This window comes from Diadema setosum, chromosome 14 (assembly GCF_964275005.1).
Source record: "Diadema setosum chromosome 14, eeDiaSeto1, whole genome shotgun sequence".
Lineage (NCBI taxonomy): Eukaryota > Metazoa > Echinodermata > Echinoidea > Diadematoida > Diadematidae > Diadema > Diadema setosum.
In genome coordinates this window covers 20,093,431-20,108,614 of record NC_092698.1, presented here as the reverse complement: position 1 = coordinate 20,108,614, position 15,184 = coordinate 20,093,431, and positions in this window count along the sequence as shown.

Genomic DNA, 15,184 nt, shown 5'->3' with positions numbered 1-15,184 from the left:
TTTTCATTTGGCCACCGGTCCGTGTGGCTGCGACTATTGATCATAATGTATTCAAGTGCTTCCAGGCTATTTACCAGCAATTAGGGCCTAATCCAAACAACAGAAACAAATAAACAAAACGCAAGAAAGACAGCCGATTTAGAGTTATCACACTGCTCCGTCATGGACGTTAAAATGTTAGCCATGTTAGAGCAGCAGGAAATTAAGATATGATTGTATGACATGAAAATAATATCATCATGATAGATAATATTACAATAAATGACGACAGGAACAACAAGAAAATATTCAGGTACCAAGACCAAAGTGAGAAAAACAAACGGACGGATTAGATAAGTGAGGATTGATAAAGGCATCATCAGCTTTCATTTATGATCATAAATCTCTCAGTCTGTCCGCAAATGACTGCCTTTCTCTCCCCATATACGTCCTTATATAAATACACACACGCTCATGTGCATACACACACACACACACACACACACACATAAAAAAAACAACAACATACATATATAAAATCACAAGCACAATGTGACGCTCGCATGCTAAAAAGCGACGTAGGGATGACATTAAGTCTCTTGGGAAAAGACATCTTGATATTGAACCACATAAACCACGCCGGCTCCGCTTTCAACGATGGCGTCAAGTTTCCATCTTGGCGCGTAAGTGGACGAACATCGATTCGAATCGCAGAGGAGCGTCGTCAAAATAAGTTCTCTTCTGTCGTTCTGCTAGCCTTACATGTCGGAGTATTTCATTTCTTTGCAAGAATCTTGTATTTTCCTTCCTCTCTTGGCGAACCATATTGACCTAGGATTCACTATGAAAGTCTCTCCCCCCCCCCCCCCCTTTCCCTCTCTTTCTCTTTTATGTCTCTGTCCCTTCAAATTGGGTATTTTTAGCTCGGTAGCAGCTGGCAAATATTTGATTGAAACATGATTTGAGAGCAGCATTAGTGCGACACGACCTCCATGACCTTTCACCCCACACGAAGCTCCTCCCATGTTTTCTCCCTGTCAGTAGGTCTTGTAGTTGTACGAGAGGGCTAAACAACGGGGTAGAAAAGAAGAATGAGCTATGATCAATCGACGTACAAAATGTACCCGAAGCCTTAACGGTATTTGCTCTTTATCTTTGACGTATACGTTCGATGTGTTTTTAAGAATAATTTGATAAGACTTGCGACGGCTGTTATAACTTTTATGATAAACCAATTCAACTCAAACTCTACTATACTACCACAGAGTATTAGAGACTTTAGGGACAAATCACACACACAAACACACACATACACACACACAAAAATAACCTGTTTGAATGTTTGAAAGGAATGAGGCATCTAAAATACTGTCCCGTGTAGGTATTTACAGCAATGCCATCTCCTTTCGGTTCATTTCATGTCAACTCGTTTTTTTTTTTAATTTATCAATGAAAGAATGCATCAGATGTAATGAAATAAATTATACATAATATCAAGTTTGGATGTGTAATTAAACATTATTCCAGCTTAGGTGGTCAATCTATGAACATTTGAATCTATGTGAATATGTTGCAGAAAAGATGGAACCTATATATACTTGAAAAAGCGCAAGCTTTTCAGGCGAAACGGGTCCCAGTAGAAATTGAGTGTGAAAAAGATAAGGATATTTTCGGCGTAGGCCTACTAGTATACGAGCCCGCAACAAATGAACCGTTGATTAAATATAACCGTCGTATTGATCAGGTTTCTGAGTATAATTATCTTGGTACAATGACAGACAGTAAACTGAATTTCGATAGGAACTCAGAATTAATTTCTGGTAAGGCAAATCAGAGGTTGTACTCTTTGAGGAAATTTACAGAATTTCGCGTTAATTGCCGCATTCTCATCCTTATTTACCAGTCTCTCACACGGCACACAGAGCCTGGTTATATTCAATTTGCTATAGGCTTAATCATGACAACCTTGCAAAAAGATAATACACCGACGAAGAGCTCTCAGCGGCTGATAAATTCAGATCTTTCTCCAATTAATTCGCTTTTTTTAAAGCAAGCTCTCCTCAAAGTCCACAAAATAATGAATGACCCAACACACCCACTCTATACTACAGATTCAGTCACTGGTACAGTATTCGATCTCTTGTATTCGTCTTTAATCTCTGGTATTCGCCTTTGCGCAGTCCATAGCAATCGTTTCAGGTTGTCCTTTGTTCAAAACTCAACTCACTTTTTTTTTTTTAATAGTTAAAATTGCTACTCACTATTAAGATAACTAGTTTTCACTTCCACTGAGCGATCTTCCTTAGGGCGATTTATACATACACATACTATCCTATACCATGCATATATAGTTTTGCCTAAAATTGTCTTATTTGGTTTCTGAGTCCTGTTCTTTCCTCTTTTCCTATTTTTCCTAACTTATTCGTGATTCGTATTTCTCATTTTGATCGCTATGTATAAGTGTCCTAGTAGTTGGCGTTTTTGTTTTGTTATGGAAGATTTAAAATCTTAAACATTCAATGTAAGCATAGGTGCACCCACTTTCCTCTTTTATACGTTTCATTATTTCACCTGTCCATGCATGCTATGTTTTGTTTTCAATGATTTTTAGGAATTTGAGGCTAATTTTCCAAGTATATATATATATATATATATATATATATATATATATATATATATATATACATATATATATATATATATATATATATATATATATATATATATATATATATATATATATTATGTGTATATGCATACAGGTATAAATGTTGTCTGTTGATATGAGAGGAAAATGCATCTTGAAAAACTTGCAGCCACATTGGCTAAGATGGTCGGAAATGTTAGGGTATTTTTTTGTTTGTTTGTTTGATAGATACTTTATTTTCTGCAAATCAATATATACATAAATTACATAATCATGAACATGGGAAACATACAAAGTATATTTGAAACAGAGTCGTTTGACTTGCATAAACAACGATATAAAAGGAAATTAATGATCCCTTACAGTATGCATGTCTATGCAGCGGGGATTACAATAACAATATTACATTAAGATGCGATAATGCAGAGGGCCGCCATTGTAAGCATTGCTTGAAAAGATGGCCGGCCCGAGGAAAAGGTAGGGACGTATTAAATTCGCAACAATACAAATTCTGCTGCGAAGATAGCAGGGGAAAATAAACTCTGATGTGTGATGGTGGTGAATGTGCGTGCAGGTGCTTGAAAGCGCACAGGGGCAGATAGGCTGGAATTTAGAATAGTAAAATTGGTTTGCTGGAAGAGGGAACGACATACGATGTTGCTATCGGGAGACCAACATGAGCCATTTCAAAGAGTACCACAGAAATGTCGGAAACCAAATATTTAAAAGTTGAGTAAGTATCACTGAAATGGGTATTCTCCTTTTTTTCCCAAGAGGAAGTCAAAAAAGTTACTGACTCGTAGGATTATAACGGTCCTCAAAAGGGGCCTATTGAACAGGTGCCCACGAAGAAGAAGGAAAAAAAAAACCAAAGAAACAACGCATCGAACGTAAAGAATCAGTATTTATAAGATTTCGGAGTTTATTGTGTTAGTAGTAAAAGTAGGTGTTAGTAGTTAGAAGTAGGCGTGCTAGTATACGCCCTGCCTTCACGTGGAATTCCAGCTTCAACAAAGGAAATTATAATGTAACTGGTGGCATTTCATCCATTATCGTGCTGAGTGATCAGCATGCCGAACGAATTCATTAAGCCTGCTGATAGCAGTAAAGGCATTGCAAGTTAAAGCGTTATTATTGACTGTTGCCATCTGTATCAAACGCTCGTCTTCGTTAGATTGAAGTTTGTGGTAGTTCTTCAGTCCCGTAAACCACCATTCAGTAACCACAAAAAAAGCTACTCATTACACTTTACAGCAGAATGATGACACTGTTGGTGGTCAAAAGAGAGGGATAGAAATAGAAAGAGAGCAGAAAGATAGATAGGGAGAGAGATTCACATTATTATGTAAGATACGTTGACATAGGTAAGAACGCTGTCGAGAAAATGATATCACACCGACTCTTTCCTTCATAACCCGCAATCCCAAGCCCTGTCCAGCCTTCAAGGATTAGTAAGATCGATAAATGGTGACATAAAGGGTTTGCCAGTGCAGGACTTCAGGGAGATAGATACCCATGCAAAACCAGATTGAACTCCCCAATTAGACTTAAAGACCAGACTTTTATTGAAGATGGATGACTATTAAATCGCTTCACAATATTACACATAAATATATTTGTCTCTGTTCAGGTACAGCTGGGCTACAATCAACCATCAAAAAATTTTACACGTTACCAGAAGGGGGAATCGATTCTGATCACATTTCGGACTCTCGACTTTTTGATGCTTTGTTTTGATGTATTTTACGCGATAGCGCTGACGAGTAAACGACTCGCAGTGAGGCCATTCAGAGGCGAGTGCACTTCACTAAGAGCGTCGGCGGCGATTACGCATCACAACATAAGCGAAACCTCGGTAAGGAAAGACGTACTACCTGCATTCCGCTTGATTGACGCAATACTATGCCGCGTTTTGTGTGCAGCAGCAGACGGATAGAAGCTCCACTGCTATTTGAATTATAATTGGCCTACGCTACTCACAATGATGTGATATTTTGTGCGTGAAACCAAAGTGCCTTCAATCGGAATTACACACTTCTCGACATTGTTCTCATGTAACTAAAGTGCTGACTCGAGAGGAGATAAGTGCGTCCGCCAAGTGCACATGAATTTCTACGTAACATCGGGCGTTGGATCATTCTACGAATAGATGTGACACTTTCGTAGGATGCCTGGGGTTCGAGCCCCACAGCCGCCGTCGTCTGGCCCTCCAGCTAACTACAATCGTAGAAGGCGCCACTCACTACCCGCTCTGTCGTCTGCTCAACTCAACAGACTCTCGGCGAATGCTTCCAAGAATGAAGACAACTTGAGTAAGTCGCTGCCTGAGAAAACGACATCGCGAAAAGACGAAAAGAACGCGGAAGAGGGTAGCACGGTAAAAGGTGACAAAAGTGGGAAATCGGCAACCAAACCCACTAATTCTATCAATTCAAAGTCATCAAGGGAGAGTAATAACAACGAAAAGGACGTTAAACCAAACAGTGACTCTATCGACATTGCAGACAATTTAAATCGTTTGTCTGTCTGCAATGGCTCTTCTACATTGCAGAGTAAAATTCAGTCGAGCAAATCCAATGCAGTCTTTGTATTTCGCTTCGAAGAGGAAGACGATAAGTCCCCATCGCCCGACTCGAAGACGGATGCACCCGAGAAGCCGTCGTCAGTGTTTGCATCCACTCCTTCTGTGCATCCGACATCGCGGAAGGACGAGTCCTGGTCGGCGGATGCAATTGAATGCAGGAATGCTTACAACGTCCTGCTGCGCTCCTCCGAATTCGACGCGATGGGATTTTGCGGGGTCAAACACAAGCGATTTCGCGAGAGCGGAAAGTTGTACATGACAATGTCGCCAGTGTTGGAGCTCCAGACTCCCACGGACGAGACGGAATACGAGTCGGAAGATGAATGGTTGTCCGTTAGCAGCTCAGATTACTGGACGGATGCTCGCTCGTCGACGAGTACGAACTCTCCTAAGCTTTCTCGCGAGAAGGACCCGTCGGGGCGACTGAGGGTCACCGTTAACGGGCGACCCGCGGCAAGAGAGGTCGCAGATGGAAACTCTACTCACAGTCTACGAGCCGCGCTGTCCCTCTCGCCTCGTCGTAGCTCTGGCAGTCGAAACCCTCTCGTCTCTCTGAGACGAATGAGCCAACGAAGTCAGGAGAAACCGTCACCGCCGAGATCACCGCTGCGAGGTCGGCGGCAAATCCGAAGAGGCAGCTTGGACTCGGCTGTCGGACACATATTTCAAAGTTTGCAAAGTCCATCATCTCTCTCGCCATTATCTGCATCGACATCTAATTCAAAATTAGGATCATCATCATCATCATCATCATCAACATCATCGTCACATTCATCACTCTCTTCCTCGTCGTCAGTCTCATCGTCATCAACAACGTCGACAAGCACCACACGCAGTGGCGTTCAAAATGTGTCATCCGATCCAGCTATCTCTCGAAAGCCTCACATTTACGCGCGTCGCAGCAGTCTCGGCACCTTGCCCAACCTCGTCAACAACGCCAAGGACATCGATAACGGTGCGTCACGACGCAGGTCGCTCCTAGTACACAACCTCATTCACTGATATGCTCTGCTCTGGTCTGGTCATGGATTGCGCATCGGAACCATGTCGTCGTATATGATTATGTCAAATTTGAAGACCAGAGACATTTTTACAGCGATGATGACGGTATATCAACTAGAAATGTCGCCTCTTCAGTTGTTTTCTCAGGATTAAAATTGAAAGTAGTCAACTAGTGATCGGTGTCCGTCCAGTTGTACAAGGGTTTCTTTCATTTTATTTTGTCCGTCTAATATTGTTTTATTATAATTCGTGTTATTATAGTTAATGATTTGTTTTCTCACTTAATTTTAAAGGATGTGTGCTTGACGTGAAAAGGGCAAAAAGATTCTTATGATTCTATTCCGTTTTTATAAGATCTTTATTTGTTCCTTTATCGTTTTATTTTTTATGTTGCAATGGGTCTTAGCACTGGAACCAGTTCTCGTTTCATAATGGCAATATAATCGTATATTTAATTAATGCAACTGTTACGAACTTGACTTCTCTCGTTTTTTAAAACTCCTATGTATACTGTATCATGCACATTGGTCCTCTTCATGGTCACTCTGAAATATTTCATATTTGTGCTTAAATTGTCACTGTCTGTATGCAAAGTCTGCTGTGAACTACACTATTTTCTTTGATTCGGTACAACTCCCGATGTAACTCGAATCTTGCTCAGGTGCTATTATGATATTACATGTATGTGAATATCACGGTATGTATATAGTGCGTCAACCTGTACTTCCTAAAACGCGGTTTGTGATGTAAACGCGGTATGTAATATACCTAGATTTTTTTTTTTTTTTAACCGCAGCATTATTACATTCAAAAGTTTTATCAATCTTTTGAAACTGTTAAAATATCATGCATTACATTATCCCAACTGTAATTTCGTGCCATAAGAGAAAGACTCTGACAATATTTTAATGGAACATAATTAGTAATGGCAAAGCCCCGCCATTGTTTTTGTTCTTCTTTTTTTCTTTTGTTGAGGAGTTGGGGGGGGGGGGGAGAATTTAAACAACAAGTTGGAAAAACCACTGACAACTTCTCATAAAATTTTACAAAGTCAAGTTCATGGAAGCTGTGATGTTTTGCCCCTCCTGTAAGATGAACTACACGAAAGATAGGATGCTATGCGAGCTAATCCAAACACAGTCGAAATGAAGTCGTAATTATTGCACTTGCTTTAACGTTATATTGAATATTATAATGATCATGTTGATGATTAATGTGTATGTGTGCGTGTGATTGAACTACGCCATAGTTTACTGGCGAAATTCCTTTCTTGCATAGCACTGGAAATCAAATGAGCCACCTGTTTCTTTTTCTTCTTCTTCTTCTTCTTTTTTCGTTCTACTCGAAGTTTGGAAGTATTTGTCAGAATACGTGCATGCGGGGTGGATGCGTTAATCCGTGTTCATCGGAATTCATTCAGGTCTGAAATATCATGTAAATTTATCAAATCTGAGAAAGTGATTCGTGTATATAGGATGTACATGTATGTCTTTGTGCATTTGTGTAGATGAGGGGGAATATTCATACCAAGGCACACTGTGTGCGTCATGGAATGATTTGCGACGTTTCCATTATATACTTCCCTGATCTCTGCTTGTTACAGTGCAGACATGGTTATTTTAGTTATCTGGATTTGTGTGTGTGTGTGTGGGGGGGGGGGGGGGGTCCTCACTAAGAGTATAGTAAACTCCTCTTCAGAAGGGGAAAAAATCGTGTTTTCACGCAATGTTCTCATCGGTCATGGACTATGGAAGAACATCAATATCGTGCTGGGCTCTTTACTCTTTGTATATGTTTTAAGTGTCAATTGGCACAGAAAAAAAAACTCCATAGCGTTGTACACACTGACATAAGTCTCCGCAGGGAGGTCTCCTCCCTGGTTCCCGGTACAAAAAGGGTTAAAGAAGCAGTGGCGGATCCAGAGGAGGGCGCAACCGGCGCACGCCCCCCCCCTTTATTTTTCGTTAAAAACAAAAGAAATAAAAAGAAAAAAATGAAATGAAACCCGGAAGTGGCACCAGAAATAATTAGTCACGCTCCCCCTTTACAGAATTCCTGGATCCGCCCCTGAGAAGATCGTGTGTTGGGGGTACTGTCTGATGCATTCAGTAGAGGATTTTTTTTCGGTGTTTTTTTTTCTCTCTCTCTCTCAAACCATTGCCGTTTTTTTTTATACAGGTGCATATTTTGGAACTTAAAAATGTTTGGCTTTGATTATTGTATAACCCTTACTTACTGGGATGAACAGTGCTCAGGGCCGTAGCGTAGATTATCATCATCATCATCATCATCATCATTATTATCATCATTATCATCGTTGTTGCTAACAATACGTAGTGTGCTTGATTTCACCTTGACTCCCCTAAAACATGACACATTCACGTGCTTAGAAGTACCCTTAATGACCGAATGACCTAGAATTAATGTTATATACGATTTCTGATGCGATGATTTAAAGTGTGATCCTCAACATGTTAAACGACTGTTAGTTGCTCTCAGGATGGTTTGACATGTGGAAGAACTTTTTTTTCTTTTTTTTTTTCGAGTTAGCCATTTTTTTTTTTTGTTCGTTTAAAACCGTCGTACAAGTGGCATTTATGTTGATATGATATACGTGAGTTACCATTTAATGAAGTTGTAAAACAATCATCATGACATGAATGTCAGATGTCAGTAGATTTCAGCGAAATTATGCAGCTGAAATGATGTTATGACAAGATGATGTTTATCAACGAGAAGTGAGTTTCTTTAGGGACGCGTGCCACTTTTCGGGTTAATAAGGATGAATGCATTTCTTTCTTTTAGCAGAGTGCTAATAAGCTAGGAAATCGGAGAACTATACTCGAGGAAATGTAACGAATGAAAGCCGATTTGGCATCAGTGTAATCAATTATTTGGGTGGGGTATGGAACACAGCGTAATCAATTGTCAATCGTGAACTGACGTCATTGGGTGACTTTGAGGCAGTACAACCATGCATGCGTTACGGATTTGTCACGGACATGGTGTGTCCTGTACAAGTCTTAAAGTAAGTTGAAAGCAGGACATGTCTTATTTTCCTTATTCAGTCCCCCCCCCCCCACAAAAAAAAAAGAAAAAGTTAAAGGGTGTGTACAGTTCTGGTCGAGGTGAGGATTTAGCTTTTAACGTTTTGCGAGATATTCAGAAACCACTCTATGAGATGTCAAAGAGATTGCAGTTCTAAGGGGTATCAAAAGTTTATTCGATGAAAATCGGTTTTGAAATGGCTGAGATATCCAAAAACAAAGTGAAACAAAGAGATCCTAATAAAGTTGTGGCATGTCGCCTTTTATTATTAGCACTTTTTTGGATATCTCAGCCATTTGAAAACCAATTTTCATCAAATAAACGTTGAAACCTTCTTAAAAATTACATGCTCTTTCATATTTCATAAGAGGTTTCTCATTATCTCACTTAGGAATGTTCAAAACATGAATCCCCACCTCAACCAGTACTGTGCAGTCCCTTTAAAGTATGATTCACTTTGATAATGTAATTACCAAACAGCTCTTTGTGCATGCAATCATAATTATGTATGTGCTACATAATTGCACTATCACTGTATGCTCGTGTGAGCGTATAATCATTTCTGATGGATGGAGGAGATCTCTGGTCGACGAAAGACGAGTATAACGTGAGTGAATCCCATATTCACGGGGATGGGGTGGGGACGTTTTCGAATCAGCTCGCAAATATTATGTTCAGTCACGACTGCGAAAGAGGAGATTGTTACTACATGGGTGGTCTTTTTCATCATAGATATTTTTAATCTTACAGTGATGTCTTGTTTCATACATATATACATGTGGTATACACGAGACTGGCTGGACTTATTCTAATTTATTTTTTGTCCCTTGTTTTTCTATCTGTCGCCAGTGGCATGTGGAGGGACTCTTGTATGTAAAGAAGACTCTCGTGAGATATTTGAAGTTTGTTGAATTTGTCTGTCGACGGGCAATGCGAACAATCGCGTGCCACCTCTCTGGGTCTGTCTCTCGCACGTTTGATTCACCGTGAAAAAGTGCAAGCAAATGATTATAAACGTACATTGTACATATAAGTATATATATGAATAAACACCTACAATCGCTCACATTCGCAGGTATAGTCACATTGTCTTCTTTGGTTTGTATGTTTCTGTTTTGGGGTCTGTTTTAGGTGTGGGGAAGCATGTTAACTATACGGTATAGTACTTAGAACGTGGGTTCTGGTGCATGTGTGTGTGTGTGTGTGTGTGTGTGTGTGTGTGTGTGTGTGTGTGTGTGTGTGTGTGTGTGTGAATTGAATGGATGATCGTTTTATGCTTCCATGAAAACAAGGAGTGAAAGCAAGAAAAGACTAACGTCGTCTTGTTATGACACTGTGGAAAATCGAGCTTTTTAAAATGTGTTTGGCAAAGTCTACCAATATCCGGGCCTTGTCGAAGAGACAGCTACGATTTCAATACCGAGTCCTAAAATGCTCTATCCCAATGAATGATCAAAACGCGAAAGTATCATTACTATTATTATCATTATGTCATAGCTGTGCTCGATATCAAACTCAAAATCTGTACTACAATACTATGTGAAGAAACAAAGAGCGTCGTGGTATTAGTGGCAGGCTGGATAAATATAGGGCAGAACTTACCAGAGAGAGAGAGAGAGAATGAATCGTTTGCATAGTGAAAATTAGAGCGACAATTAATCAATTCTAAGCAGTTTGATGTCATTTTAAATGTCCAAAAGCATATAAAAGCGTCTTCATTAGCTTGTCTAGTAATCATACGACTCAGTATACTAATATTATTCATAGCGCCCACTTGTTACATAAACCTACACTCCCCGTATGTTTCGACACGTTCAGTGATGCACTGACAGTAATGCTATCAATATGTCCACATCTTTTTCCTGCCTATAAGTCTTGAAATTCCATCGATCAGTGACATTTATAGAGGATGTATAGTTACGTCCGAAAAGTACAGGTTAAATGTTGCTGGAAGGATTATAGTAAAATCCCACTCAGTGTGAATGTAATCAGTGTTAATAATACGATCAATTTCTCGTAGATTTTAATAGGTAGAATATTTTTTCGTAACTGTGGGTATTGATCTTGCGTGTTGGTCTTGATTATTTCAACCATTGACAACACCAAGTCCAACTTTATGCACCCAGGTCCACTCAGTGCAGGCTTGAACAAAAGCGTGTTGTGTAGTGACGCACCGGTGTGAATTATTCGTGCTCTTGTGTGCACGCTAAATATTTGTCTTGGGCACGCATGTTGCCATTGTTTATACCAGGCGATGCAAGGACTTGTTTTGATGTTGATTCTCCAGCGTATTGATTGACGTGTTCCATACAAAAGTCTATGGGGACTGCGCATCACGTGACTTTTGAGTATAACTTGCAGCCGTGAAATACATTCGACACCCCCCCCCCCGCGGCCATCTTTTCTTTTCACACGTTTCCGATATCTGCAACATTGACCACTTCTATATCAGTGATAAATAAGAAAACCTGAAGAAAACAATTTATGCATGAAGATAACAACCATTAAGTCCCAGTCCGCAATTGCCAGAGAATTGATCTATTTGGTGTGAAAATTTCCATAAAAAATACTATGAATATAATTCGGTTGCACATTTTTCACATCTTTGGCCAGCAGACAACAGAGGCATCCGTGAACTATGGATGAAGAAAAAAAAAAAGCTATAAAAGAACATTATCTCGGGGAACTCCCTAAATCCCGAGGCTCATAACTCTGATTGCCACATAGTCGAGTGCAAAAACATGTGTTTGCAATATGCTGGCATCGGATCTTTTTGGCGGGGGAAGACGAGGGGGTCTCCGGGAGCAAAAACACGTACCGCCCTTGAGTCATTGTCGAATGGCACAAAGGCCTGTAACCAAACAACGCCCTTCTCCAAGATGGGGAAGATGGAATTAAACGTGGCGTTCCTCGTGAGCTCACAGTAGTCACGTGACGCCCATTGCCTCCTCCTATGCTTTGGCCAAGATTCAAGATTGTAGGTATAGATGATGAAGAGGAGGAAACAGACAGGGTATTGATCGTTGTTTTAAAAGAACAAAAAACAAAATACAAAACAAAAGCATGGGAATGACCGTCAAGAAAATACGTGGCATAGTACGTGTTGCCGAGGGCACAGTGGACATTTCCTTTCACAGGAAGTTTTTAGACCGTTCAAGAATAGGGACGACTCTTAACGATCAAGCACGTGACCAGACTACACACGTCATAATCATCATCAGATTGCTGAAGAGAAGGAACGATTGCTTTTGGAGGAAGGACCAGTGGAAATCTAAATGTTGTAGGGAGGCGAGAGAAGTTTTCGATAAAATTGTGAAAGGAACCAACCTCGGAGAAGAAGAAGGGATGACAATCTGTGATGATGGTAGAATGGAGAGGCAGAAACATGACAAATTGTGTATAAAGTCGAGGCAAAATTATGATAAATAACTGAGAAGGTTCGGCAAAACAAAAACAAAAAACTAAAATGAGGCAACAAAAAGACGGAAGGAGCAGCTGCGATGAGAAATACGATAAGTAAAACAAGGTATTCGGAATGGTGCAGAGAAAATCACAGGATGAGAAAACCAAAAATCGGCGTCGCGCTTTTCAACATGTATACCTCCCTTCCTTTTCTTCCTAAGCCATCCCCTCTCTCTCTTTCTTCTCCTCCTTGCCTAATACTCTGAAGCCTCTCCCATAGACAGTCGATTTATCTTGTATCATTCTGGCTTGAACTGCCTCACATAGAAAACGCAATTAGCTAATGTGTTGAAGAATGGGTTTCCAAAGAAAACGGCTCATCTACGTGAGGGAAATGATATCGATTAGGTCGGGGCGATCGATAGCATCTGAAATGGATATATACTCCAGTCATCGCACATCGTAGTATACCACTCCACGCCATGCCCCTTTTGGTCATTGTCTAGATGCACCAGTCCGTTAGTTACGTGCTGTCGTCAGCAGAGAAGAAAAGAAACATTTCGTGACGAAGAACTGTCGGTGCGGATCGAATAAGTTACAGAGAGAGGAAAAAGCAAATACAGACATTATATAGAGTAGGCTACACCGTACTTCCGTATGAGTCATGTGTGTGTGTGGGCGTGTGCGTATGTGTGTGGGGGTACATTTTGCTTAAAACATATGCGTTATATAAATTTATTATGCAGTTTCGGCATCTGTAGTTCCAAAATGGCTCTTTGGTGAAATTCAAACGATTTGTTTTGATTTTATTTGGAAAAGAAATGATCGGGTTAATAGAGTTATTGGGATTATAAAGATGGTGGTTTGAGGACGGTGAATTTTCAAATTGATTTGATTTTGATTTGATTTATTGTTCCATATCTCAAAACACAAATAACATGACACAATCGATTTGACATAAGACTGGACATAGCGTCGTAATTACAAAGAATACAAGAGAAGACAATTTTACAAACATGAAATGTGGGGACCTACTAAAAAGCAAAGCTTGTAATGTTAAGGTCCCTGTATAGATGAAAATGTTAGTCTTCTTAAACAACCTAGTAACGAAAACTATGAAAGGAAGGAAAGGGACGTATAAAAGAAAAGAGAGCAAAAAGAGCAAGAGAAAGAAATAAAATATACGAGAGCATAGCGAAATACTAATTTGCCACCTGTATTGCGCTTACAAGATTCCATGTCACCCGAGCAACATAGTTACAAAAATTGAATTTAAATTAAAATTACAAAATTGTTTGTAAAAACTCGGCGAGCAATGCGGTGAAAAGACTCCTGTATGGAGAAGGAAATATGAGTTGGAAAGTATCATTTTGATTATAGTTTTAGGTCAGTAAGTGTAGAAGTGTTTTCCTTTGTAGTTATGAGGCCCAAAATATCAATTAAGACATCTTTGTTTTGTTTAGAAATGTTACAGGCTACGAGGCAGGATCTGCACAATTGCCGATATTTTGAGGAGGGGAAAATTAACCCAATTAAAGATATTTTTATTGAAGGGTAATGACATTTGATGCATGACAGGCAAAATATTTATCATCTGGAACATTTTGTTTCATGGGGAAAAAATGTATAAGACCGGTTGTTTATTTTCAAAGTATGGGTTTAACCAGTTATAATATTGCATATATCTGGAGTTTGTGTCAGTCTATTTTAAAAAGTGGAAGAAAATATGATGGTACTCTGCGCAATTGGTATGAAGCAGATATGTGTGATTACAGTAATATATTTTTAAAGATTGTGGGCAAATAAGTGCTCTGAAAGATGTGCATTCAAGGAAGATTTATGTACATTTTGTGTCTGGTTTAAAAAGAAATCATATTGCTTAGAAATTAGAGACGGCCATCTGAAAATTGATATTCCAGGGGGAAAAAAATGAGAGCTGTTTCTATGAGGCCTAGAATTTCAGCGCTTATTAGAGATCTTAGAAAATTTCAATTCAAATTACTTTATGGAGCGATTTATATTAAGGAGAACTTCAAATAAGATTTTTATTTGCTGCTGATAACTTATGTTCTTTCTAAGTAGTCAAATTTCAGAAACTTACTAGCAGTTATTTTGGAATTGCGTTGAAATTAAAGAATTTTGGCAGGATATCATTGCTGTGTGTGTGTGTGTGTGTGTGTGTGTGTGTGTGTGTGTGTGTGTGTGTGTGTACTGTGCGCTTCCGTTACTTAACATTTTTTTTTTCCCTTTAGAAGTCAATATAATTGAGCGGCACACATCTCTACAAGCCTGTCTCTTACATTACATTGATTTTTCGCAATTGTATCGGGAAAGTGTGATATTGGAAATAAAGTCTGATTCAAATTGTATTGGAAAGATTTGCTTGTCAATCCCCCCCCCCCCCAAAAAAAAAGAGGGGGGGGGGAGGGAGAAAGAAAACAGAGAGAAGAGAAATGCACAAATGTAGCCTTGTCGTAGATGGCGCTACACCACTCTGCCCAGAGCGGGTTATCTATCAACCC